Source organism: Notamacropus eugenii, chromosome 1 (assembly GCF_028372415.1).
Source record: "Notamacropus eugenii isolate mMacEug1 chromosome 1, mMacEug1.pri_v2, whole genome shotgun sequence".
Lineage (NCBI taxonomy): Eukaryota > Metazoa > Chordata > Mammalia > Diprotodontia > Macropodidae > Notamacropus > Notamacropus eugenii.
Window position 1 is genome coordinate 156,274,790 of NC_092872.1, and position 23,957 is coordinate 156,298,746.

At 37.7% G+C, this 23,957-nt stretch overlaps 1 protein-coding gene and 1 non-coding gene across 2 annotated transcripts in view; one reads left to right on the forward strand and one right to left on the reverse strand.

The window, feature by feature from the left end:
• Nucleotides 1-23,957, forward strand: part of LOC140509523 (protein FAM169B-like) — a 110,632-nt gene that overhangs the window by 53,247 nt on the left and 33,428 nt on the right.
• LOC140521765 (U6 spliceosomal RNA) lies at nucleotides 13,988-14,090 on the reverse strand. Its single transcript, XR_011973065.1, has one exon. It is a non-coding gene; the product is annotated as a U6 spliceosomal RNA (small nuclear RNA).

The window sequence follows — 23,957 nt, forward strand, 5'->3', positions numbered from 1 at the left end:
CCTGAGCCAGAAAACTGTTTTCAAAGATCTTACACTGTGCCTGTGTGTGTATGTATGTTATAGATGCCACATACAAAATAAATAGAGTAATTTATGGCGGGGAGGTACTAGTTTCCAAGGGAACCTGTAAGGTCTTCATGTAGATAGAAGTTGACATTTCAGTTGAGCCTTGAAGGAAATCAGGTAAAACAGAGTTAGAAGAGGGGAGGGCATAGATTCTAGGCAAGGTTGGATATAATTGAAAAGACACCAAGGTGGGAGATGGAATGCTATACCTATGACAGATAGTAAGAAGGCGACTTTGGATGTATCGTAGAGTGTAGCAAGAAGAGTTAGAGGCTTGAAAAATAGATTCGAATCAGGTTATGAAAGTCTTTAAATGACAAATGTAGGAGCGTATATTTGATCCTTGAGGTAATTGACAAGCGGTGGGGTTTTTGAGTAGGGAAATGACATGGTCAGACCTGTGCTTTATGATATCTCCATCAATTTGAGGTATGGGTTAGAGAGGGAAAGGACTTGGGGAAAGGAGACTATTGCAGTATAGGAAATTGCTGCTGATTGAATGAATATGTGAGATGAGTGAAAATGAGGTGCTGGGTATGACATGGAGGGTGTGAGCCTCATGACTGGAAGGAAGGCTGGTAGGACCTATGACAGAAATGAGGAAACCCTGAAGAGAGGTGGGTTTTGGATAAAAGTAATGAATGGGTTGTGTTTTCTGTACATTGAGTTTGAGACACACACACACACACACGTATGTATGTATGTATAATAGATATGACATCCAGTTCAAAATATACATTAGATTGATATCCTACTTGATACTATATGAACATTTTCTGTCCTTACTTGGTCTTCTATAGGATGGGGTGCTTCTTGCAATATCTCACATACGATAAAAATACAACATTCATTTTAATAGTCACTCAATTCGGCTCTAATTTTGTCCCCTAGGATACTAGGTATCTGATAACTTTTCACTTTTAGATTAGAAGAATAGATATAGTATGGACTTTTAAATCATTTCCCAATTTTATTTCTGGTCAATGCATGGTAAATCACTTTTCTCTGAAATTCTGTCTCTCTTGTTGGTGCTTGGGGATTTTAATGTATTAAGAAAAAGACTTTTTGTTTCCCCCAAGTGGAAAAATGTTATCACCAAGAAAGATTTTTGGTAGTTCAGTTCCTAGCATCATGCCTTGCCTTTCACGTAATGAGCATTTAGTGAATGTTTGTTGGATATTAGTTATTATTACTTCCCCCTTGCCCTTGAGTTATAAAACCAAGAATAAATTTGTTCTCTTTGAACTTAGAATTTATTACAGTATAAAACATTGGGTATGTTTTTTTAAGCCTAAATATTTAAAATTATAAAATCGTGAGATCATTTAATTAAAATCTCCACCTCTCAGAACTGCAGTTTCTTAAAACATTTAACAGAACTCTAGTGATGGATCTTTTTAGAATTTACATGATGTAAACAACTCACCCATGCTTCTAAATGTGTTTCCTATTTATACTGAAGCTTTTCTTGCCTTTTAAGAATGTATAATAAATATTCATAAGCTCCAAGAAATCTCACTTGGACCTTTCCATGTTGGACTAGAATGTGGGGCTCTATACAATAAGGATTTAAGTTTTCCACATGTTTTCCACTGTTATGGGCCATACTGAGGCATTTTGGTGCCTTCAGTTCTCATGACTTAGAAAAAGGAAGCATATTTTAACATTCTCTTGCGTTTTTTAATTTGGTCCTTAACAAAAGTATGGATTAGCACTCTTACAAATGCGTTTCATAGTCATGCGCCATGTCCTGTGGTTGGAAAGCTCTGAGTCATATCTATTTTGAATGCTTAATGGCGCAGCTTGGATGGAATGTCTAGCCTAGAGTCCAGAAGAGTGGAGGTCAAATTCAGTCTTGGACACTAACTAGCTGTATGACCTTGGGCAAGTCACATAACTTCTGTTTGATTCTGTTTTCTCAACTGTATAAAGGAGATAATGATAGCACCGACTTCCAGGGTTGTTGGGAAGGTCTACAAAGATAGTATTGTAAGTGTTCAGCAAAGTGCCTGGCACATAGGAGGTGCTATGGAAATGTTAGTTATTATTATTACCAGTAAACAGACCTTCACATTGATGTCCTGTGTGCTTTTCCGAAAGGTTAACTTTGACATTGCTAAAATATAATGCTAATTCTTTTATAATTTTGTTACACAAGTTATATATATAAGAACTGAGGCAGTGGGGAGGTGAAAAGGATATGAAAAGAACAGAAGCTATTTGATAAGTAAGTGGAATGTGCATAAGAGTTAATTATTGATAAGTTGGTTGTATCCATCATGGCAATTTCCGATAGTCCTATGAGCAAATGAAAAACATCCTTGAATTACAAATTCCCTGTGACAAGCAGTAAACATTAGCCTGACTTTGCAGTCAGGATGTAAGTAAGTAATGAAGCCTTTAAAACTTTACTGTATAAGAATTTTGAGTACTGATTCCATAAAGTTTGATCTGTATGTGTATATATACATATATTTTTTAAAGTTTGTTTTACACTTCATCATATTATGTTATGTCACCTCACTCCCACCATCATTTTTCTTTAAGATTATTGTCTATTTTAAAAGTCTTGAACTTGTTGATAATTAAAAAATCATTTATTAAAAGTGCCTACTTTGTGCAAGGTACTATGCTCTAGTAAGGGAGAATACAAAAAATAGAAAGGTCATACTTGCCCTTCAAGGGTACTGAGTAGATGCAGTGTGTACACAGATAAATAAATTAAAGTATATGCAAGTGATTTCAGAGGGAGAGCATACTGAAAATGTGGAGGATTGAGAAAGATCTTAGGAGTTAGTCCCTGTGTTGGGCTAGGGGTTTGGTGAGGTACAGGTAAGGGGGAAGGGGGTGCATTATACAATTGGGGAAACACTTGTGCAAAAGCAGAGAGGTAGGAAATGGAATGTCATATATGAGGCATAGCTAGCAGATCATTTTGAATAAAATAGAGAAGTCTGAAAGGAGAATATTATGAAATGATTGGAGAAAGGAACATAAAAGGTGGTCTTAAATGTTCTTAAAAATAGTCTTAAAAATAGCCTTAAATGCGAGAATGAGAGTTGGTATAAGTCAGTTGTTAGTTCTTGTAGATTTTAAGTAGTAGGATGATATAATTGGTGTCTTAGGAATATCAACTATACTTCAGGAATATTAATTTATCAGCTGTGAGGAGGATGGTGTAGAGACAGGGAGACCAATTATTGATCTATTGCTATTACAAAAGAGTATCACTGAGATGGCTGAGGAGGAGGAAGTAGTACAATCCATCTCCCCCCACAACTGCTCCAACAACAATCTAATAAGAATTCCAGATCGAGTGTGGAGTAAATTCTAAGGGGAGAAGAAGGGATGGTATTAGCATCCCCCTAAGACCAGTAATATATTCAGGAGTCATAGAAAGAGTCAGAAAGATGGAGGACCTGGAGAGATATTTGTTGTATTTTGATGATTTGAAAAGAAGAAAGAAAAGGGGAGAGGGAAAAGGGTAGCAAAAAGAAGAAAAAGTAAGAGGGGACACATCTCATAATTATGAGCATAAGTAGAAATCTATAAAAATGAGGGAGGGGTTCAGGGTACAGTGGTCACTTGACTCTCATTTTCATTTGAACTGGTCAAAAAGGGTAGAAACACACAGATAGAGAGGATAGACATTTTGATCAGCAGGAAAAGAGTAGTAAATAAGGAGAAAAGGGTGGGCTGGAGGTAGGGGTAGATAGCAAAGAATACATGGGAGTAGAAAGGAGTATAAATATTTTGTAGCTGTGCAATTGACCATGCATTAAGTCATGAAATCCAAGAAACAAAGGCAGAAAAGCAGAAATACTAAGCACATGTTTTACTGACAATACAATGGAAAAGTATATTTAATAAAGAGCCATTGGAGAAAGAATTTAAATAAGCTGGAGACTAAATAACTTAATCCTAAAGAATTATTGGGTCAAAAAACAAATCACAGAAACGGTAAATAAATTCATTAAATATAATGTCAGTGGTCAGACAACATATCAGAATTTTTAGGATGCAGCCAAAGTGGTCCGTAGGGAAAACGTTCTATCTCTAAACATATGAGAATGAAATAAAGGGGGAAAAACAAATCAGTGAATCATGTAATTAAAAACACTAGAAAAGCAAAAAAAAAAAAAAAGCAACTACACACCAAAATAGAAATCTTGAAAAATAAGGAAGAGATTCATAAATTCATAAATTAAGTTAGAGTTAGGAAAGATATAAGGTTAGGTACAATAAAATAGACAAACCATTAGCTGATTAAAAAAAGAGAAATAGGAAGTTAGAAAATGAAAATGGAGACTTCATAACAAATGAAGAAGAAAAAAGGATTATTTAATTTTTATTTTTTAATTATTTATTTATTATTATATAAATTTATTTTAGATTTTATATTTTTTATTTATTTTATATTTTTATATTTATTGTATTATTATATATATATTTTTATTTTTTATATTATTTTTATTATTTATATTTATTATTTTTTTTAGAAACTATTTTTATAAACTAAATGCCAGCAATACTGAAGGCTTAAATGAAATGGATGATACAAATATGGTCTTAATATCTAAAACATGGAGAATAAAAACAAGGCAAGAAAACTAGACCAATATCCCTGGTGAACAGTGATGCAAAAATTAGTGTATCACAACAATTATTTACACTGTGACTAGATTGGATTTATACCACAAAGGCGAGGTTGATTTAATATTAGCAAAATTCCAAACATAATTGGACCACTTAATAATAAAAACAATAAAAAATCAGGTGGTTATATCAGTAGGAGCAGAAAAAAAGCTTTTTGTTTTTTAAAATAAACAAAATACAGTACCCATTCTGTCAAAAGCACTGCAAATATAGGAATAAGTGTATTCTTCCTTAATATAGTAAATAATCTATATCCAAAACCAAGATCCAGTTATATATAATGAGGATAAATAAGAATCCTTTCCAATAAAATCAAGGGTAAAGCAAGAGTGTTCATTGTCACCAGCTGTACTTGAAATAATTCTAGAAATGCTGACTATGGCAATAAGACAAGAAAAAGAAATTAAAAGAACAAAGATAAATGAGAAGCAAAATGAACACTTGTTACAGATGATGTATGGTATACTTTGAAACCCCCAGAAAGGCAACTAAAAATTAATTGAAGCAATGGTTTCAGCAAAATTCAGGATATAAAACAAATAGGACAAAAATCCAGCAAGATACAAATTATTTTAGTTTAAAATACTTGTGAGTTTGTCAAGATGCATAACCATAAGACACTGTTTAAGGAAATAAAGACAGACCTAATTAACTGGAGAATATTAATTGCTCCTAAGTAGAAATTTAATAAAGATGATAATACTATCTAAATTGATTTGCTTAATCAGTGCCCTAACCAATCAAACTACCAAAGGATTACTTTATCGAACTAGAAAAATAATAATAATAAGACTTTTCTGGAGGAAAAAAAGGTCAAGAATCTCAAGGGAAATCATGAGAAAGGAAATAGGCAGGAAAGGACCTAGCATTAGCATATCTCAATATATGCTACAAAGCTGTAATCCTCAGAACAGTTTGGTACTGGTTTTAAAACAGAAAGGTTGGTTAGTGGAACAGATCAGTATACAAAAGCAGATAAACTTAATGTCCACAGTGTTTGACCGAAAAAACACAGCTACTGGGGTAAAGACTCACTATTAGAAAAACTGGGAAAACTGGACAGCGATCTGACAGAAATTAGACCAGTACCTCACCCTGTATATTAAGATAAACTCCAAATGGATAATGACCTAAACATAAAAATTCCTATCATAAACAGATTAGAGGAGCAAGGATCTATGGGCTAGGGAAGAGTTCATGACTGAAAAAAGGGATAGGGAAGATCATTGAAGATAAGTGAAAAATTTTGATTACATAAAATTAAAGAATATATGAGCAGACAAATCCAGTGCAACTAAGAATAGAAGAGAAAATTAAATAAGAAAAAAGTTATAGCAAGTTTCTCTGATGATTATCTCACATAAGGAATGGATTCAAATTTATAGGAATAAGAATTATTTTCCAGTTGATGGTCAAAAGATATGAGCAACCCAGTTCTCTAGGAAAAAAAAACCCTCCAAGCTCTCTGGTTATGTAAATAAAATGTTCCACAACACTAATAATTAGAAAAATGAAAATTAAATCAATTCTGGAATTCCACCTCACACCCAGATGATTGGCAGTATTGACAAAAAAAGATAATAAAAATTTTGGAGGGGCTGTGAGAAACCATTTCCTCTGATGATTTGTCATCTGAGCTATGATTTGGTCCAGCCATCCTGGAAAGCAATTTGCAGCTATGCCCAAAATATTACTAAATAGAATTTGTCATTTAACCCAAAAATACCCCACAGTGTTGACCACACTTAGAAAAATAGAATCTTACAATAAGGAAATAGTCTTAGAAATATAAGAAATATAACTTCTACGCTGTACTACCATGAGATTAAAGAAGGAGGAATGGTTCTGTACATACAAAAAATATTAATAGTAGCAAAGAACTGGAAACTAAAGTAGTCCCTATCAATTGAGGAATGACTGAACAAATTAGAGCATGTGTATGTGATGGAATACTTTAGGGAAATGATAAATGATAAGAAATTAAGAAATGATAAAGAGATGATTGCAGAGAAATCTGGAAAAGACCTGTGTAGATGAGTGCAGAATGAAGTCAGTAGAACCAGGAGAATAGTTTATTCTAGAACATCAACATTGTAAATATTAAAAATATTGAAAGAAAAACTCTGATCAATACAAGGATCAATTGTGATTCCAGAGGACTGATGATGAAGAATGCCACTCATCTTCTGACAGAGAGTTGATGGACTAATGAATGAGACACTTGGTTTTAGATATGGAAATTTCTTTTTACTGGGCTGTGCTTGTTGATTTTTATTTTTCTCATTGGATGTGAGGATGGGAGGGAGGAATATTTCTTCATAATGGAAAAAATGAAATTTCTCAATGTTTAAATCAGGGAAGGCTCACGTGGGGGGACAAAGCTGCCTTTTCTGCTGAGAAGACTGCCGGTCCAGAGCTTAAAAGAGAGGTTGGCTGGAAATACCTGTTGGGGTGTTATCTGTAGAGAGGTGATAGGTGGAATTGTAGGAATGAATGATGGAGAAGGGATAGAGAGAGAAAAAGAAGGGGCAAAGAGGATTCAACATCTACATAAAGAGAACTGAGGAGGATGGGGAAGGAACAGACGAAGCAGCAGTTGAAGGCTTGTGGTCCATCCGAATCCCAGGGAGCAGAACGTCATCGAAAGTATAAAACATTTCAGAGGGGTCCAGCAAGGTAAGGACTGAGAAGAAGGCATTGCAGCTGACAATTCGGAGGCCATGGGAGTTTTTGAGGGAGGAACTTCCATGTAGTGGTAGGGGCGGGAGTGTGTTAGAGCCAGCTCATACTGGCTGGACTGTTAAAATTTCAGGATGAGCATTTATACTGTGGAAATCAGCAGATGCCACATGTCAGGCTTGACTTATTGTTTTGATGATTGTCTAAACTTAAGAAAAGTGATGTTAGTAATTCAGTTCAAACTTATAGTGAGTCCAGTGTGGTGTACTTCCCCCTCCTCTCCTCTCCTCTCCTCCGTAGGCTGGTTATTAAACATTTACTAGCACACCACTGGAGAGGCCTTGATTGCAAGGGGCTGGAGAAAACGTAAGTAGTAAGGAAGGAAAAGTATCCGGTATAAACATTTTGGCAGTGAAAGTGAGGGAAGAGTTGGGATTGTCATTTAAAGGGATAGAAAGGTAAAGGGAAGATGTTTTATTTTATTTTGTTTTTCAGGATTGGGGAGAGCTGAACATGTTTAACAGGGAGAGGGAAGGAGACAAAGAGAGAACAAACTTTGGGAGCAAAGGCCTGGAGGATGTTGGAGGACCCAGGGCAGGAGTGGGGGTGTGGAAATTTGACCATATGTAAGGACTAAAGGGGAGTGAGGTGAGAGAGTTTACATTAGAATAGTCTCTCAGTCTTGTCAGTGAAATAAAAAGTTGAATTATCTGCTGTAAGCAAGGTCAGGGGAGAGGTGGAGAGTCACGGTAAGAGAAACTAATCTTGAGGAAGAAATGAGATGGAGACTGATAAGGTTAAAATAGTCAACAGCACCAGGGGGCTACCTGAGGTTATGTGACCTAAATTTGATATTTTCCACTTTTTAAAAAAACCATCCTGTTTGCCTTTCTTTGGCCTCAACTCTAGGTTTGTCAATGCTTCTTTTAAAATGTGATTCCAAGAACTGGGCACAATATTCCAGATGTGTAACGATGAGCCTTGTGGACTGTAATAAAAGCTAGGCTGAACCAATCTTTGCTCAAGTGCCCTGAAATTCCGTGGGGATCTTGTTCAGGCTTTTTCCGAAAGATTCCCAACAGTGGTTCCTTGATCACATCTGCAAGTTGTTTCAGGATCCTGGAATGTAACAGATCTGGGTTTGGATGCTAGAACTCATTTAATGCAGCTCACAAAATATTTCCTTGCCCATCCTGGGCTTTTCAGTTCCTTCTTACCCCACTTTTATTCCACCCTTTCTAGTACAACAGCTTTTCTCTTCAGCAAAGAAAGAAAAATCACGATAGGAATGAAGTTCTTCTATTTCTTTGCTTTCTCTGTTAATACAATACCTCCTGCCCCAAGCAGTGGACCGTGTTCTTGTTCTAAACATCTCCTCAAAGTGCCCTGTCTGTGCTCATTCTGGACCTTAGCCATCCATAATAGGTCCATGCAACTCCTTTTGTATCCATCGATGGTTATATACCCCCCCTTCATCTTTTGTACTTGTATTTTTAAAATCTGAGCTCATCGGAGCTTAGTGTGTTGTGTGTAGTTCCGCTGTTTTTTTTTTTTTATTCAGATGAATCCAGAATTTTCTACTCATCAGAATTGTCTGTGATCTTTTTTGTCGGAATTGCATTTTTTAGACTTTCTATCTCTCTGAAGCTTTAGTCTTCTTTCGAGTCTGATGATAGTCTCATAACTGTTGTCTCTCTGAACACTTTGAAATGTTTCCCTAGAGTCTCGATTATAAGCTTTTCCAGGGCTAGCATTCACTTACCTGGTTATTATGAATCTTAAGATGACATGATCACTTTTTCTCTCAGTTTCTGCCACTCAAAAATCTGACACTGCCCTACCTTTCTAACTCCATATTATGCTGCTTCCCTTTATGTCTTTCTTTTGTGTTCCAGTCACACTTACTGCTTTCCATTACACATTCTCACCCTGTCTTTTTGCCTTTGCTCGCACTCGCTTCCGTGTCTGGAATTGTCTCACTCTCCCATTTTGGCTTCTTATAGTCTACTTTCCTTATGTACAGGTCTCAGCTCAGGTGCCCTTTTCTGAGAAGTCCTCCCAGATCCCCCAGAGCTGATGGAAAGTGCTCAGATTTCACACAACACTTGCCTGCTCTTTTCCTTTTCATGAATCATACACTTTGTTCTAACATAATTATATGTGTCCATGTATTTCCTTGAGATTAAAAGTTCTTTGTATCCTCAGTGCCTATTCAGTTCAATTCAGCAAGTATTTATTAAAGTCTGTGCTAGGTGCTAGGGATGCAAACATTAAAAATAAATAACATGGTCTTTGCCCTCAAGGAGTTTATAGCCTAATGGTATATACAATAGGGATTGTTTCATTCTTTGTACTTGTATCTCCAGTGCCTTGCACATAATAGGCGTTTAATAAATGTTTTTTGCTTGCTTGATGGAGGACAAAGGAGATATTCAGACAAAGAGCTCAGGAAAAATCTGAGGATGGAGAGATAACTTTTAGCTAGGGGAGACAGAAGGCTTCATGGAGTAGTTGGCACCTGAAGCTGGAACGGAGATAAAGATTCTGAAAGGCAGAGATAAAAAGGGGAATATATTCTAGGTATAGAGGATGGTTTATGTGAATGCCTAGATAAGCAATGAGAATGGCAACCTAGAGACCTGGTCCAATAGTACGTGTATCTTGGTTAGAAAATGAATTTGTTACAGAATTGAATAGGAGGAAGAATTTAGAAAGTTTTGCTGTTTTTAATGACTCCCAATATTTTCTTTGAAATAAAGGCTCATCTTTTAAGTATTGGTACTGTTACTATGATACTGTATGGCTGTGAATCAGTTGGTAAATTTACAAGCATTCATAAAGTATTTTACTGTGTGCATAGGTGATGCAGCTAAGTGGTACAGTGGATAGACTGTTGGGCTTAGAGGAATGAAAACTCATCTTTCTGAGTTCAAGTCTGACCTCAGACACTTACTAGCTGTGTGACCCTGGGCAAGTCCCTTAACTCCATTTGCCTCAGTTTTCTCATCTGTCAAATGATCTGGAGAAGGAAATGACAAACCTCTCTAGTATTTTGGCCAAGAAAGCCCCAAATGAGTTCACAAAGTCAGAACGATTGAAAAAACAACTGAACAAGATATAGGCACCATGCTCTTAGAATACTGTAATCTTCAAAAATCTAAAGCGGTGAGTCACTAAAAGGGCAATGTAAAGATATGTGATGGAAGTGAATAGGATGAAATGAATGGTGCCAGAAAAGTGATAAAAAGAATGTTATTAAAGATTTGGATGATGGAGAAGGGAGGTGGACCAGTCTTATAATGAGATTGAGGCATTGCCAATGGGAAGCCCATATATGTTACTGATATCTATACAATACCAAAAGATCTAAAGGAGGATTCCTAGCAGGTTGAGTGGACTCCTCCTCCCCACCCCACAACAAAAGTAAAATTATGAGAGGACTTGGACAAGATTTGTGGTTTCCATGGTTGGAAGGAGTACCTCTGTTGATGAGATCACAGATACATTGAAGTGTATAAAATATTTGGCTAGATCCAGGTGCTTTTCCTCATCTGGAGTGCCATTGCCACTTCCTTAGGTACTAAGGAGGGTAGAATCCAGATGTGGTTGTGGTCACTGTTTTGAGAAAAGATGGTTACATAAACTGTGCATTGGTATAGTTAATGTGCATGTTTTTCTGATCCTGAATTCTTGATGTGACATCAATTCATAGATGTCTCTGTGTACTTCTTTGTATCTTTTTAATGAAACAATAATATTCCAACATACTGAGGTCCATAGTTTATTCATTATCCTATTTTGGGGTATTCAGTTTGTTTCCAGTTTTTCTCTTTTACAAAAATACCTCTGTTAAAGATATATACGTACATATGTGTACACATACGTGTATAATACATAATAGATTAGTAGCTTGAGTGCTTTATTGGTGCCCTTAAGATATCCATATTTAAAGAATTAGAGAAAAACCTCTAATCCATTTGTAATGCCAATCAACACAGCACACTTAAGGGCTGCTGCTATGATTATATGTATGTATGTATGTATGTATATATGTATGTATGTATTTTTAGAGTTGAATCGATTAGTATAATAAACATTCTATTTATTCAAAACTAAATTTTAATCAAGAGACTAAAGCATTCACAAGTCATTACAACATAACTTATCACTAGGTTGGCCACACGGCCTTATACAGTAGAATAGTATGTAACATAACAAAACATAGCATACCTCCCACCTTCTTTGGGGGCCAGTATCTTTGGAGAGTGAGCAACCAGCTCTTTCTCACTCAAGTGTTGTTCCAAAATACTTGTTTACATAATCAGGGGATCCCAGGCCAAGGTCTTCCCTTAATGTTCCCAGAGGTAGCAGAGAACACAACACACTCCACCCCAGGTCATAGTAGGTTGCAATCTCCTCAATCAGAACAAAGTGTCCGAATGCAGTCCTCTTGGGGATGTGTCTTTCTCCCCACTCTGCTGTTGCAGGCTTACCACCTTGCACTCTCAGGTGCACACATGCTCTAGTGAGCCAGAAAGTCCAAGTCCTAATGCTGTTACAGCCTCGCTTTCAAGTCCTGAGGGGTGACTAGGTGACAAAGTCAATAGGGTAGGTCCCTGGGGCTTATGGCACTACCCTCCATCCCACCATAAACAACTCCACTCCCTGGGTCGCTACCCATTCCAGGCCTTGCTGCACAGTTTCCATCTCAGCCCTGGGCTGAGTCCCAAGCTCTGGGGTTCCTCCTCCTCCTGTAGGTCCAGGGGCTGACCACTCCCTGTTCTGCACGCATGCAGCTTTCTGCTCCTGCTCCATGTTTCACTTCACTGGGGAAGGGACCGCTCCATTCCAAGCTCTCCCTGCTCCTGCCTGGATCCAGGCACAGCAGGCTCCAGGGGCTTCTGTCTCCAGCAGTCTCTGGCCCACATCACCTCAGCTTCACATGGGGAAGGGTCACTCCAGTCTGGGCTCTGCGCACAACACAGTTCCAAACCTCCACCACATCTTGGTCTGGGCTACTCCATTCAAGCTCTGGCTCTACAAAAAGTAACACAGTAACACAGTAACCGAGAAACAACAGACAGCTATCCTAGTCTCATACTTTCTTTTAGTCTGCACAGATCCTGCTGATAGGAGGGCTGCTAGCACAGGTTCTCACTTGATCTATGAGAGGTCTCCTCTCCCACTATCAGAGGTCTGCTCTCCTGCTATCAGAAGTCTCCTCTCCCATGATCAGACATCTCCTCTCCTTTGTCAGAGGTCTCCTCTCCGGCTATTAAAGGTCTCCTTTCTCTCTCAGAAGTCTCCTCTCCCGCTATTGGAGGTCTCCTCTCTCTCAGAGGTCTCCTCTCCCACTCTCAGAGGTCTCCTCCTGCTATTAGAGGTCTCCTCTCCTGCTGTCAGAGGTCTTTTCTCTTTTTCAGAGGTTTCCTCTCTTGCTATCAGAGGTCTTCTCCCCTGCTATTAGAGGTCTCTCCTGCTATTAGAGATCTCATCTCTGTCTCAGAGGTCTTCTCTGCTGCAATGAGAGATCTCTTCTCTCTCTCTGGTGAAGAGTCCTTCCTGTAAGCAAGCACCCAAGACAATGTTAATCTTCCAGAATACATGCAGTCTTCAAGCAAAGACTCAGCACCTGATTGCCTCTGTGCCGGGACTCTATGTGACTCAGTACTGGATGTGTGATAGCTGTGAACTACCAGAGTTCAAAGGAGATTGATCCTTCAGATGTTTACAATATAGCATGAGCTTGGGAACCTGAACTCCAGGAAATAATAACAACAAAAAAGTCCTACCTTGCTTGCACTTACACCTTTAGATAGATTCTTTGTGTGTAGCTTATAGAATGATGTTGCTGAGAACTGTATGTAATGAGATGATGTGTTAGGGTTCTGAGCAATGCTAGTGGAGGTGATCATTTGTTCCTTTCCTGCCACTCACCTTGCTACCACCTTCCTTTAGACCTTCATTACCTCTCACCTGGATCATTTTAACAGCCTTCAAGTTGGCCTTCCTGCTTCCAGTCTCTTCCCTCTCTCCTCCATCTCTTGCTTCTTGCATACTTGAATTGCTCTGTGATCTCTCTGTGAAATACTTCCTTCAGTAGTTCAGATCTCAGCGTATTCATACCTTCTCAGTCCTATGGGCTTCTTGACTAGGTCCACCCCTATACCTTCCATATGGGTTCTACCTAGAATACTGGGGGGCCTTCCTCTACATCTCTTGACATTGTATGGGTGGTACTAGTGAGGCGCTGGGGCTGTCCGTGTATCTCTTTGATCACGTGTTGAGTTATTGTTGATAGTTAGAGAGAAGAAGGCCAAGAAAGGAAGGAAATAGATACTTAAGTCCTTACTGTGTGCTTGGCACTGCGCTAAGCGCTTTACAGATATTGTCTCATTTGATCCAGCAAATCTGAGAATTAGGTGCTATTATTATCATCCCCATTTTACAGTTTACAGAAAAAACTGAAAAAGGACTGAAGTTATGTGTCTTATCTAGGGTCACAGAGTTAGTGAGTAAGTGTTGGAGGCTGAATTTGACCTCAGGTCTTTCTGACTCTAGGTCCAACTCTATCCACTGTACCACTAAAAATAGGGAATGCTTCATGAATTTTCATGTCATCCTTGCACAGGGGTCATGCTAATTTTCTTTATTATTTTAATTTTAGTATATATGTTATATAACTACACACACACACACCCATACACACACATACATATTCACACATGCAGCCAAACCAAGTCAAAGATATTTCTAAGGTTTTACGCTTTAATTACTGGATATGAATGGTGGTACGCTTATCATAAATAGGGACTTTGGGAAGTAGAGCAGTTTGAGAGAAGGAATATTGAGTTCAGATTTGGACATGTTGACTTTGAGATACAAGACGGCTGTCCAAGAAGAGATATCTAGCAGAGAGCTGGTAATGTGAGGCTGGAGTTCATGAGAAACTGGGGTGGAGATTTAAATACATATTTTTATATATATATATACTACATACATACATTTAGGAGTCATTGGTATAGAAATTGCAAACTCATGGGACTGGGTAAAATCACCCAGATAGATATTATATAGAGAAAAATGAAAAGCAATGGATCCAGTGTCCTCTGTGTAGAGGATTGCAATAGGGAGAGAAGAATGGAAGTGCTAGTGGGGAGCTGACTTCTATTGGTCCTGTGTATTGAGAGAATGAGAGGAATGTGAGTGCTCATAAGTACTTATTGATTGATTGAAGAGGATGGCAAGGGAGGAGGTATCTTTAGGAGAAAGCCAAGTTTCAGTGACAAGGTGGAAAGAGTATAAGAGGGGAACTGTAGGATATGAGGAACTTTGTTAACAATTTGTGTTTGCATGAACGTCTGTGTATGTAGGTGTTTAATAAACGCTTGCTGACTGGTTGGAGGCATTTCCAATGGGCCCAGTGAAAGAAGATAAGAGAGGGGGCCAAGGATTGAAGAGTTACAAGACAGAACTAGATTGTAAGGAGAGCTGGAAATGTAGCAAGGGAAAGGCAGTTTTATCTATAGAGGAAGTAATTTTGAACCGTAAGGATTAGAACAGGAAAATCAATCAATGAATAATTATTAAGTGCTTCCTGTGTACCAGGCACTGTGCTGGGTGCTGTTGGGAATATAAAGAAAAAGCAAAAACAGCCCTGCCCTTAAGGAATTTATAATCTAATGAACATAACATGCAAATGAGCAGGTACATATGAAATAGAGTAGATGAAAAGTCATTAACTTCTTGTAAGGTTGTAAGAAGTACGCAGAGGACAGCGCCCTATTAATATACTGTCATGGGCCCGCAACCTTTGCTCAGAGTTCTCCTATTGTTACAAGTTCCTCTCTATCCATACCTTCTCATCTTAGGTAATTTTTGTCCAAGCCTTTCTATAAATTCTCTATAGATATCCAATACCCTGTGGGTTATATGTAGTAGGGACTTAGTATTATTGGAATAAATTAAATTGAAATATTTCACAAAATAATTTTTCCTTGTTGATCAGAGTTATGTACCTTTCATCTTTGAAGGTTCTGTCCCTCAGCTTTACCAAGTTCCTGGCCAACTCTCATGACCTAAGTTAAAATTACATCTTTTTGGAAGCCTTCCCAGATGAGTCACACTCCGTGCTCCTCAGTCCCTTCCTCCACATTTTCTCATTCTTAAGTGTTCAGTTTGTAAAGTACAATTTCATCCTTGTTCATTTATTGTTTACAATGTTCATGTGCACGTTTGATCTCTACTAGATTATAAACTCCCAGAGGGCAGGGATCATGCCTCCTAAATCTTTTCTATTTCACTTTAATAGCTACCAAAGGGCTCTTTATTTACGTAGTTCTTTTGCTAAATAAATGCTTATTAGCTAACTGCATGGGAGAAAGGCAGGACAACGGCCGAGCTAAGATGCAGCAGAAATAAAAATCCAAAAGGCAAGGTCACACAAATATAACTCCCTGTTTACAGCCTCCAGAACTCTTTTTTTGTGACCAAGTGTAACACTGATACTTCAAATGGCTGTTCATTTATTTACAGTTTTTGGTAATTATATGTCATGTACCCTGTTGAAAAACAAGCAGGGAATCAAAAAATATTTTTCCCCTGGAAAACACATGCAAGTTGTAGGTCTGAAATGACAACTACAGCCAAGTCCAACTTTAAACAGTTATAAAAAGTCCTGTGCAGCTGTTTTGCCTTCTTATGGACTGCCATTGGACTGCCATTGGGCTGTTGGGGGTTACAGGGGTGGCAGGATTGCAACTTTGCGAGGGTGTCTGCTAGACTCTTTTGAAATAATGATTTTTAAGGACAAGTGTTAGGATCTAGAGTGGTGAAGCTGGAGAGTGGGTGTGGTGTGATTGGTGGGTTGGCTGCCTCAGTGACCCCATTAGAAAGCAAAGAAAGGAAAGGGAGCAGGCAGCAGGCTCTGTGCTAAGAGCTTTACGAATATGAACTCATTTGATCCTTTGATTTGAAAGGAGAAAAGCCTCTCAGAATCACAGAAAAGTAGAGCTAGGAGAGACCGGAGAGACAATTGTTTCCAATCCTTCATTTTATAGATGAAGATTCTGATGCCTCAAAGGCTAATGCTTCAAGTCTAGTACTCTGTCTTTTGCATTGGGCCTTTGGCTATTTTTTTTTCTGTTCTAGCACTGGGGGCCAGCAAGGCATGTGATGGCAGAGACATCAGGGGCTGGGAATCTGGGCTCATCCCTGTCCTTTACTCGCCCTATCAATTTGCCCTGGGACCATCAGAGGCTATTTATGCATGCTCTGAATTGAGGTGTTAGGGGCAAGGGTGGTGGTGGTGGCTCCTCCATCATGCATGCCACGTGGTATATTGATGCAGCATGCCCTAAGAAAATTGTGGCTGGGAAGGGGTAACATACTCTTTTATCTAGTATGTACCACCCAGTTTCCAGAGAGGAATGAAAGTTATGATTGGTATTTGGGAAAATAGGAAAAAATGGCTGAATTTCTGTTTGAAAGCTAGGACATAGCTACAGACACCAGTGTTTCCATAATCAGGCACTAGACATGTAGAGCCCTAGATCAAAAACAATTACATTTATAGAGAGGGAGTTAATCAGACTTCATTCTGTCAGGATAAAGATGTTAAACAGCAGGATGATGAAATTCTAATTCACATTCACTATTTCAGCCTAATTCGGGATGAGAAAGGTTATTTTAGATGAGTAAAATACTTAATTAAATAATATTTTATAAAGAATTTCAGGTACTATAATTTTTAAGCATCTGCAGTAGTTCAAACGACCAACAAGTCTCTCCAAGCAAGAATTCAGCTGAGCCCCTAACACAGACCTCCTCTGTAATTAGCAATGTCTCTTGCACTGTGAGCAATTAATGTACCGACCTCCTTAAATTGAGTTTATTGTCTTAATAGGTTAAACATGCCTCAGTTTTGTTTATTTTATTAAAATGCTTAGCAGACCTTTCCCCCCCGCCTCGATAATATAATAATAAATTTCTGTTTAGTCTAGAATAAATGATAATTCATTATAAATACAAATTGATAGATTCCCAATTAAGGAAGTTTTACTATATGGACAAAAATTATGATTATGATTTACTTCCCCTATTGTATTAAAAAATACTAGGTAATATTCATATACCGTATTTAAGTTTGCAAAACACTATACATATATTATCTTATCTTATCCTCACCACAAACATTTGAAGTTTAGGCTATTGTGGCCTCATTTTTCAAAGCCCTGAGGCTTTGTCAGGATAAGGTACTTGCCTAAGATCACTTAGCCAATATATGGCAGAATGGGGGTCTTGCGGACTCAAAGGGCATTTCTTTATCCATTCCACCATCCTGTCTCTGCTTCCTTTTTTATTACTGACTTTTGATGGATACAGAATAAATGCCTTATAATTTCTAAAAGATGATTTCCAGCGATATAATGGCCGTTCCGCTTGAATAGGATCATAGAATCATGGGATTCAGGGCTGGACAGAACCATTGGGGTCATCTTCTAGTCTAGTTTCCTCAGTTTAGGAACCGAATTCTCTTCCTCCTCCCCCCACCCCCAAAGATAAATAACTTGTCCAAGGGCACATAGATAAAGGTAGGATTTGAAACTAGATTTTCCAACTCCAAAAAACCAGTGTTCTTTCCATTACTTTTTCTATTACTTGTGTATTTGCACAGAATGGCAGAGCTGGAAGGGACCCTAGAGATCATTTATTCCAACAGTTCTCTCACCTTGCCTCTCAAGATCCCTGGATCCTTTTCAGAAGAAGGTTTATGAGGTCAAAACTATTTTCGTAATAATAAGACATTATTTTTGTATTAAAATACTCAACCTTTTTCTGACTACATCTCTGTGTGATGCCAGATTTTCCTCATGCATTTCAATCAGAATGAAATCACAATAGTTTCAATGTACATGCAGATAGGAGCTGTTTTCTCTTAAGCCATATATTAAAGAGATTTACAAAAATATGTAAAAACAGTGCTACTCTTTTCACCACTTTTGGGGAAAATATATATATATATATTTTTAAAAAGTCATGTTGGTAATGTTGACATACAAAGGGATTATTACTGTCTTAAAATTAAACAAACATACGCATTTTGAAATCTTACCAGTTTTAATTCTTAATAAGGGAAATATCTATCTATCTAAAGAAAAGTCCTTTGGGCTTTTCCATAATTTATGATAGTGTAAAGAGGACCTGAGACCAAAGAGTTTGTAAACCATTTGCTCATCTAGTTTAACTGCTTCAGTGAGGATAGTGTTCTGGTCCCAGAGTCAAGATGCCCTGAGTTCAAATATGACCTCAGACATTTACTGGCTGTGTGACCCTGGGCAAGTCATCTAACCACTCTCTGCCTCAGTTTCCTCAACTATAAAATGATTTTAGTGAACTGCAAACCTTACATGACTCAACTGTGTGCTAAAAAAGCTGAGGTGAGCTTAGGTCATATAAAGAGGGAAAGGAGAGTTCTACTTTACCCTGAAGTATTCTGTTCCATCTTGACCACCTGATTTGGAGAATTATTTTGATAACTTATGGAGGGTATCCAGAGGAGCAACCAAGATGATGAAATATTTCAAAATCATGAGGGTGAATTGAAGGAATTAGAGATGTTTATTCTGGAGAAGAGAAGACTGGGGAGGGGGATACTATGGTTATCTTTTTAAGTATTAGGCACTGGCATGTGGGAGAAGGATTACTCCTATCTGCTTAACTCTCACAGATAATTTGTGTAGAAGTTTGCAAACCTTAAAGCACTATATCAGTGCTAGTTGTTACTATTAACATTATTATTAATCATTATCTTTATTAGGCAGAACTATGACAAATGGGTAGAAATTGGAGACAGGATTAGACTGGGGGTGAGGGAAACCTTTATAAGTGGGCTGCTTTTGGGAAATAATAAACCCTTCTTCATTAGTGGTGTTCAAGCAAAGATACATGCTGGGGAAAATTGTAGAGGGGATTCCTGTGTGGGTAGAGGGTCCAAGATCACCCTTGGCATTCTTCCAACCCTGGATTCAGAAATTAAATCTGAAAAGTTGTCCTTGTAGCTTACTTCGAGACAACCACTCTTGATATTCACTATCCTTTGAGTCTCTTTGTGGTATCACCATAACACTATGAACAAATAACAATTGAGAGCATCTCACATTATAGTTTTTTTTTAAGGACCCACACTGCAGTTATTACCAGCACCTCTGGAACAAGGCATCTCTTTTCTTCTACTCCTTACAACATATTATATGGTAAAGAGAAGCTGAGAGTGAGTTGGCAAATACAAATTGGTTTGGTTGAAACCTAGGCTTGCAGGAACTTGTGAAAAATTGTGCTTTGCAAGAAGAAAAAAGGCCTCAGTAACACAATGAAATGGATATAAGTACTGTAAAACAGATGTTTCTTGGCATCATGGCAGAGAGGTACATAAGTTCACTTGGTATCTGGGAAAGTGTTTTCCTTTAAGGAAGACATCTGTATAGAAATGGTGGCCCGATTAATTTGATGTGACAGTTGCTATGTCAACTGGTGTATTTTCCCCCTCCCCTTAAATTATTGAATAGCTTAGTAAATGTTGCATAAAAGCCATGCAATTCCTTGGAATGTGTTTATGTGCTGTCCTTTGCCAGAAGTTTTCAGTTTTCTTCCCTATGTGTATTTTGCTTTGGGGAAGATGTCATGTTGCTTTTTTTTAAGCTCTGGTTTTTTTTTGGGTTTTTATTTTTTGGAGCTACATAGTTCTTGAATTTGTCATGGAGCAGCAGCAGCTTTTGTTTTGGGTGAGTCTTATAGTTGAGGCAAGGGGCAAATTAATCAGTGAGGTAGGGGAGAAAGAACACATTGGATTTGGAGTGAGAGAATGTAGGTTTGGATCTGGATTGTGCTGTTTACTTCTGGGTGACACTGGGGAATCCACAGAATTTCCCTTGGCCTCAATTTCCTTATCTGTAAAATGAAGGAATGATTTTAGGGGTTCCCATTTAGCTCTAAATCCTGTGGTTCTATCTAAGAATGTTCAGAAGAGGCATAAACATGGCATCTACCACAAAGAGCTTTCAGTCTAGTTAGGGAGACAAGTCAAACTTATGAAATAAATAGAAAAGAAGAAAATATGGAGGAACACTTGGCATCCTTCCACTTGTGGCCTGCTAAATTGGTGAATCTCGTTCTCCATGGTGCTGAGGGAAATAGTGGTGACTATGTCAACTTTTCTGGTGAATGCTGAGCCTTGCACATTGTGGGGAAGGGGAATTGCCATGGTGACTGACACAGGCATTAGTATCATAGGGATGCTTGTAATTTGAAAACCTAATTTGATCTGTCATGTCATAAAGTCTACTCACTGCTTCTTTACAAAGAGGCGGTGATTGGTTTTTTTTAGTTTTCTCTTTGTAGGCAGGTAGTCCCTGAAACCAGCTCTGAAGAGGCCGCTGAATAACTGTTCAAAAACTCTTCTATTTTGTCTTGGCATGTTTTTTAAATATCCAGTGGAAAAAAAGAAGTTTTTGCTCTTTTAAGGAGTCTCACATCAGAGGTAGGCTAAAAAAAAGTTTGCTGTTTAGGCTAGATAGATAAACATGTTTATTGATTCTTTGGGAAAAAAAAGAAAAGACTCATAATAGAAGGTTGAGATCAGTTTGGACTAAGGAGTGAGTGACATGGTTGCCTGAATAACCTTTTCCTGACGGAGAAAAAAACTAGCTAATAAGAGTTATGGTAGTATTGTGCCAGATTTTGTTTTTTGTGACTTTTTGCAGCAACTCATTAGAGAGAAGAACTTTGGTATAGCCAGAAGCTAGTACAGTTGAACAGTGGTGCAGTGAGGCAGCTAGGTAGCATCATAGTGCACAGAACACTGGATGTGCAGTCAGAAAAACTTGAGCTCAGATTTGGCCTTAGACACTTAGTACCTGTGGGCAGCTTAGGAGACTCTGGGCAAGTCACTTAAACTCTGTTTATCTCAGTTTTCTCATCTGCAAAATGAGAATGATAATAACATTTACCTCACAGGTTTATTGTAAGATCAAATGAGATAATTCTTGTAAAATTGCTTGGCACAGGGTCAAGTGCATAGTTGGTTCTCTATAAATGCTTTTCTGGCTCTAGAGTCAGAGGATTTCTATTCACACCTTCTTCTGATGCTGCTAGATTGACCTCAGGCATGTCTTTTAATTTCATGGTTTCAGTTCCTTCATTTTCATTTAATTGGTGTAAATATTTTCCTTTATTATGAACTCAACAGTCGTCAACAATCACAAACATTACAATATGTAAAGGATAAAAAACAAGATTGGATATGAAATTGTGAGCTTCTGTTGTATACAGTTTATTTGGAAAAGTATATAGTAAATTTAACAAGGTAGTAAAAAACCAAATGTCAGTAGGTTGCGAAGATGGTACTGATAGGTGAAGTTTCCTCATATAGAGGTGGGTACTGCCTCTACTTCCGAGTCTGGACCACCCATTTCATGAGGTACCCAGGACATGTTCACTTCAGTGCTGGCTTCATCCCTTACTCTACCAAATTTTTCATTTCCTTGGAAACACTTTTTTCATCCTGAAAATGTCTTCACCTGTCAGCCCTCTCTTCTGATTCATGAATCCCTAGCCCACACCACCATCTCATAAAGTACTCAGATCATGCATACTCACTTCACTCCCAGCTATGTTACTCACTGCACGCTTTTCCTCCTCCTTCACAGAAACCTTGAATCTGTGCAGTTCTCCTTTGCCTTTTCCAGTTTCCTCTTATGTCAGTCCATCTTCTACCATTAGAAGGTAAGCTCCTTGCAGTTAAGGAACATCATTTCTGCTGTTTTCATATGTCTTGGTGAATATTTAGCACAATATTTACCACATAGCGAGGACTTAAGAAGTACTTCATCTATCTATTCATACCAGCGAAATTACGGATTTAGACTAGTGGTATCAAACTCAAATAGAAATGGGGGAGAGAGACATTAAACTGCACATTAAGATCCCCGAAGGCCTCATATTGACTTAAAAACAGCATATTCCTTGAATTAGCTTTTACTTTTGCTTTGTCTGAGATCTTGATTGCTACCTCTGCCTTTTTTACTTTGATTGGAGCATAGTAGATTCCACTCCAGCCCCTTATTTTAACTCTATGTATATCTTTCTGCTTGAAGATTATCTTTTTTAGACAGTGTATTGTTAAATTCTTGTTTCTAGTGTATTCTGCTATCTGCTTCCATCTCATTTACATTCACACTTAAGATTGCTAACTGTGTATTTCCCTTTATCCTTTTCCCTTCTATACATTTTCTATTTTTCCCCACCCTCTCCCCTCCTTTAATCCATTGTCTCTCTTAACCCCCCCTTTCTCTCAGCTCCTTCCTTTTTTATTTCTCTATAGGGTAAAGTGAATTTCTGTATTCAATTCTGTGTATATATTTTTATCTATTGTTCCCTCTTTGAACCTATTTCAATGAAAGTGAGGTTTAAGCATTGTTCTCTCCCTCTATTTCCCCCTCTGGTATAAAAACTCTACCTTGTGTCCGCTTTTATGTAAGATAATTTTTCCCATTCTTCTTCTGTCTTCTTCTTCTACTTCATCACTCTTTCTCCACCTTTCATTCTTTTTTTGAAATAATTCCAACATAACCTCACACCCATGCTTTTTGTCTATGTAGACAACTTTTAACAGCCCTAATAATAATACAATTCTTAGTTACATGTATCATCTTCCCATATGTTTAAGTTCCTTATGATTTCTCTTTCATGTTTACCTTTTTATGTTTCTCTTGAGCCTTGTGTTTGAATGTCAGATTTCCTATTTTACTCAGGTTTTTTAATCAGAAATTCTTCAAAGTCTTCTATTTTGTTAAATATCCATTTTTTCCTTCATTAGGATTATACTCAATTTTGTATGGTAGGTTATTCTTAATTGTAATCCTAGCTCCCTTGTTTTCTGGAATATCATATTCCAAGCCTTCTGCTCCTCTTAAGTTGGTAGCTGCTAAATCTTGTGTGATCCTGATTGGCCCATGGTATTTTAATTGTTCCTTTCCTACTGTTTTATATATTTTCCCCTTGACCTGAGAGCTCTGGAATTTGAGTGTAATATTCCTGGGATTTTTTTGGGGGGAGGGAATCTCTTTGAGGAGATGATCATAAATTCTTATAATTTATACTTTTGTCTTCTGGTTCTGTGCTGTCTGGGCAATTTTCCTTTATAATTTGTTGAAATGTGCTATCTATGCTCTTTTTTTGATCATGGCTTTCAGGTAGTCCAATAATCCTTAAATAATCTCTTTTCCAGGTCAATTATTTTCTTTTCTTTCTTTCTTTCTTTTTTTTTTTTGACTAACCACTTGAAGAGCAAGTGGTTAGTACTTAAATCATAATAACATATTTCACAGTAATAGCCCCAAACCCTTTAACCCTATTCATGGGATCATTCAATGGACTTAATTTCCATTCTTTAATCAACATTCATCCAGTTCTCTGAGTCTGATCCACATTTTTCACGTGCTTATTCCATATTTCAAAGCGCTGAGAATCCATGATTTTGTTGGTGTGAGTTCCCCTTG